Source organism: Eriocheir sinensis, chromosome 11 (assembly GCF_024679095.1).
Source record: "Eriocheir sinensis breed Jianghai 21 chromosome 11, ASM2467909v1, whole genome shotgun sequence".
NCBI lineage: Eukaryota > Metazoa > Arthropoda > Malacostraca > Decapoda > Varunidae > Eriocheir > Eriocheir sinensis.
This window is the reverse complement of record NC_066519.1, coordinates 2,261,742-2,266,741: the sequence shown is the minus strand read 5'-3', so window position 1 is coordinate 2,266,741 and position 5,000 is coordinate 2,261,742. Positions and strand designations below refer to the sequence as shown.

Sequence of the window (5,000 nt, the reverse complement as noted above, 5' to 3'; positions counted from 1 at the left end):
TCTCTCTCTCTCTCTCTCTCTCTCTCTCTCTCTCTCTCTCTCTCTCTCTCTCTCTCTCTCTCTCTCTCTCTCTCTCTCTCTCTCTCTCTTGCTTGCTTTCATTCTTTCTCTTTCTTTCATTTGCATTTCTTTTTCCCTTTCTTTCTTTCTTTTTAAATTTATTTTGTCCATTTACATATTTTTCTTCCTCTTTTCCTTCCTTCCTTTTTTTCTTTTTCTCCATGGAAACACTAACACAACAACCTCTACCAAAGCCTTGTCAAACTACCACCAGGCTCATAACACTACCCATGGAAACACTAACACAACAACCTCTACCAAAGCCTTGTCAAACTATCACTAGGCTCATAACACTACCCATGGAAACACTATCACAACAACCTCTACCAAAGCCTTGTCAAACTATCACTAGGCTCATAACACTACCCATGGAAACACTAACACAACAACCTCTACCAAAGCCTTGTCAAACTATCACCAGGCTCATAACACTACCCATGGAAACACTAACACAACAACCTCTACCAAAGCCTTGTCAAACTATCACTAGGCTCATAACACTACCCATGGAAACACTAACACAACAACCTCTACCAAAGCCTTGTCAAACTAACACCAGGCTCATAACACTACCCATGGAAACACTAACACAACAACCTCTACCAAAGCCTTGTCAAACTATCACCAGGCTCATAACACTACCCATGGAAACACTAACACAACAACCTCCACCAAAGCCTTGTCAAACTATCACCAGGCTCATAACACTACCCATGGAAACACTAACACAACAACCTCCACCAAAGCCTTGTCAAACTATCACTAGGCTCATAACACTACCCATGGAAACACTAACACAACAACCTCTACCAAAGCCTTGTCAAACTATCACTAGGCTCATAACACTACCCATGGAAACACTAACACAACAACCTCTACCAAAGCCTTGTCAAACTATCACTAGGCTCATAACACTACCCATGGAAACACTAACACAACAACCTCCACCAAAGCCTTGTCAAACTATCACTAGGCTCATAACACTACCCATGGAGACACTAACACAACCTCCAGCGAAGCCTTGTCCAATGTGAGTGTGTGAGCCGCGATATGTTTGGGAATACGAGTGTTGCAAAGCGCGCAGAACAAGAACTTTCAAATTCTTACACGGCGATCGCCCAGACTCGTTCTTCAAACCCGCGTTAAGGAGAAGACACACACACGGTACTCATATCCTCACACATTTCCACCTCTCACATCACCTATTCCAAAGGCAGAAAAGGAGATCAATCGGGTCCTAATGAGTGTTTCTTGGGTTCACGGTACAGAAGAGGGATCACACTACCACCAGGGTCATAAAACTACCGCTGGAAATGCCCACAACTCCTCCGAAAGCCTTGTGAAATGAGTGTAGCTACATCAACTATTTACAAGGGCCGGAAAGGAGATCAATCGGGTTCTAATGTGTGTTTTCTCAGGTTCACGATACAGAGGAAGGGTCTCACTACCACCAGGGTCATGAAACTACCGCTGGAAATGCCCACAACACCAACGAAAGCCTTGTCAAATATCTAGAGCTTCTGGGCGTCGCAAGGTTTTACTTCAAGAAGACGACCCTTAAACCCCAGACGAGACACAGGAAGCCGCCGAGGAGAGCAGAGCATAACGTCCCACTTATATATAGCGCATGCATAGACGGGTCAGCTCTGCCCAGACTTTCCCGAGCGAAAATTCGAAGCTCACGCACACACATTAGGCAAGGCTTTGGTAGAGGCTGTTGTGTTAGTGTTTCCATGGGTAGTGTTATGAGCCTAGTGATAGTTTCTCAAGGCTTTGGTGGAGGTTGTTGTGTTAGTGTTTCCATGGGTAGTGTTATGAGCCTAGTGATAGTTTCTCAAGGCTTTGGTGGAGGTTGTTGTGTTAGTGTTTCCATGGGTAGTGTTATGAGTCTGGTGATAGTTTGACAAGGCTTTGGTAGAGGTTGTTGTGTTAGTGTTTCCATGGGTAGTGTTATGGGCCTGGTGATAGTTTGGCAAGGCTTTGGTAGAGGTTGTTGTGTTAGTGTTTCCATGGGTAGTGTTATGAGCCTAGTGATAGTTTGACAAGGCTTTGGTGGAGGTTGTTGTGTTAGTGTTTCCATGGGTAGTGTTATGAGCCTAGTGATAGTTTCTCAAGGCTTTGGTGGAGGTTGTTGTGTTAGTGTTTCCATGGGTAGTGTTATGACCCTAGTGATAGTCTGACAAGGCTTTGGTAGAGGTTGTTGTGTTAGTGTTTCCATGGGTAGTGTTATGAGCCTAGTGATAGTTTGACAAGGCTTTGGTAGAGGTTGTTGTGTTAGTGTTTCCATGGGTAGTGTTATGAGCCTAGTGATAGTTTGACAAGGCTTTGGTAGAGGTTGTTGTGTTAGTGTTTCCATGGGTAGTGTTATGAGCCTGGTGATAGTTTGACAAGGCTTTGGTAGAGGTTGTTGTGTTAGTGTTTCCATGGGTAGTGTTATGAGCCTGGTGATAGTTTGACAAGGCTTTGGCACCGTGAACATGAAGAAGCACTCATGAGAACCCAACTTATCCCCTTTGTGGCCTTGGGAAATAGGAGTTGTGGGAGGCGAGAGTGTTTGAGAAATCGAGCCTTTCAATGTTAAGTCTCATTACGGACCGCAAGAAGAAGAAGAAGAAGAAGAAGAAGAAGAAGAAGAAGAAGAAGAAGAAGAAGAAAGATTGAGAAAAGAGATAGAAAAATAGATGAAAAAAAACAAGAGAAAGACAGAGAAAGAATAAAAGAAAGAAAAAAAGGAAGAGAAAGAGAGGAAAAAATAAAGTAAGAAACAAAGAAAGAAAGCGAGAGAAAAAGAGAAAAAAGAAATAAAAATAAAAATCTGCTTTCGAATTTGAACGGAGGAAAAAAATAAACTGGAGAGAAAGTTTTGCCGATAAGGAAGTGAAAGAGAGAGAGAGAGAGAGAGAGAGAGAGAGAGAGAGAGAGAGAGAGAGAGAGAGAGAGAGAGAGAGAGAGAGAGGAAAGAAGGGAGAGAAAATTAGAGGAGGAAAACGAGGTCACTTTCTGAGCAAAAGAACATACCCAAAAAATACCCGGATGTGGAAGGAGGAGGAGGAGGAGGAGGACAAGAAGAAGAAGAAGAAGAAGAAGAAGAAGAAGAAGAAGACGAAGAAACGTGGAAACATGGAAATGCAGGCAACAGAAAGCCTATTATTGGCTTATTACGAGGTTGCCCGCTTTGGTGATTTAATCTGTTCATCAGCCACTTTGGGCTTGAGGAGCAGATGAAAGCACCTCGACATTGAGGAGCAAATGAAAGCACCTCCGTCTTCAGATGGCGCCACTATAAACACTTGCCTGCGCCATGATGGGCTGGGGCCGAATACCATCCAGGCCCCTCAAGCAAGCCTACCGGCGCAATAGGCGGAGACATTAAAAAAAAAAATAATAATAATAAATAAATAAAAATTCCGGACGCAACAAAATGACGGTCGATTCTATATTTGAAGGAGTTGATGGTATTTGCATTTACTACTTCTGAGGGAAGATTGTTCCAGTGAAAGAGAACTCAGTTTGAAAAGAAACTCCTTCCGATGTCTGTGTTACATCGACTCGACTGAATGAGTAAACCGTTATTTCTAGTTCTTGAGTTGGTTTGCAGTTCAAAGAATTTGGAGTAATCGACGTTATTGAACTTTTTCAGGTACTTGAAGACTTGAATCATATCCCCTCGTAGGCGTCTTTTCTCCAGTGTAAAGAGATTGAGTCGCTTGAGTCGTTCCTTGTACGGTTGAGCCCTTAAGGTTGGAATCATCTTCGTGTGCGTCGTTGAATCCTTTCCAGTAAAGCAATGTCCTTTCTGTAATTAGGAGACCAGAACTGTACTGCATACTCGAGGTGCGGTCTTACCATGGAATTATACAAGGACAGCATCACGTCTGGTGTTTTACACTCGAAGTTCCTCGCTATGAACCCGAGCATAATGTTGGCCTTGTTGTATGCTTTTTTATAGTGATTCGCGTGTTTCAGGTCACTGCTGATAGTGACTCCAAGATCCTTTTCCTCCTGCATCGCTTGCAAAGGTTTCCCATTCATGATGTATGTATGGTTACTATTTCTGGACCCAATGTGCATGACTTTGCATTTGTCAACATTAAAGGACATTTGCCATTTTTCTGACCATTCGATAATGTGATTGAGGTCCTTCTGAATGATTTTGCAGTCGGTCTTTGTGCAGAAGAAGAAGAAGGAGAGAGAGAGAGAGAGAGAGAGAGAGAGAGAGAGAGAGAGAGAGAGAGAGAGAGAGAGAGAGAGAGAGAGAGAGAGAGAGAGAGAGAGAGAGAGAGAGAGAGAGAGAGAGAGAGAGAGAGAGAGAGAGAGAGAGAGAGAGAGAGAGAGAGAGAGAGAGAGAGAGAGAGAGAGAGAGAGAGAGAGAGAGAGAGAGAGAGTGGTGGTATTTCGTGATGGAATTTGTGTGTGTGTGCGCGTGCGTGTGTGTGTGTGTGTGTGTGTGTGTGTGTGTGTGTGTGTGTGTGTGTGTGAATAGATGTCTGATTATATCTCTCTCTCTCTCTCTCTCTCATAGAAGTAAAAATTTATGGAGCAAAATCATCAATTTCACTAATATTACTAGTAATAGTAGTAGTAGTAGTAGTAGTAGTAGTAGTAGTAGTAGTAGTAGTAGTAGTAGTAGTAGTAGTAGTAGTAGTAGTAGAAGTAGCAGTAGTAGTAGTACATTCATTCAATGGATTTGTGTAGCTTTAGGTTATATTAAGTAATATGTATGTACCCCTCCCCTCCTCTGTAATTACCCCCCCCCCCTCCCTTTTCTCAATAAAATCTGAAAATCTGAAGTAGTAGTAGTAGTAGTAGTAGTAGTAGTAGTAGTAGTGGTGGTGTCGGGTATTCCCCATCGCTCTAATTAAATATCAAAACGAGATCACGAAGCCTTGAATATATGTGTTTGTGTGTGTGTGTGTGTGTGTGTGTGTGTGTGTGTGTGT

The 5,000-nt window shown here is 42.8% G+C and overlaps 1 long non-coding RNA gene across 4 annotated transcripts in view; it reads right to left on the bottom strand.

Moving 5' to 3' along the window:
• Positions 1 to 268: 268 nt before the first annotated feature.
• LOC126996765 (uncharacterized) overlaps positions 269 to 5,000 on the bottom strand; it is an 8,697-nt gene continuing 3,965 nt past the window's right edge. For 3 of the 4 annotated variants that reach the window (XR_007751480.1, XR_007751483.1, XR_007751481.1), the window contains exons 2-3: positions 658 to 1,002; positions 271 to 588 (exon numbers count right to left, since the gene is read on the bottom strand). This is a non-coding gene — a long non-coding RNA (uncharacterized LOC126996765). Of the gene's footprint in view, positions 589 to 657; positions 1,003 to 5,000 lie in introns of all 4 variants that reach the window. The other variant, XR_007751482.1, reaches the window with a different exon arrangement.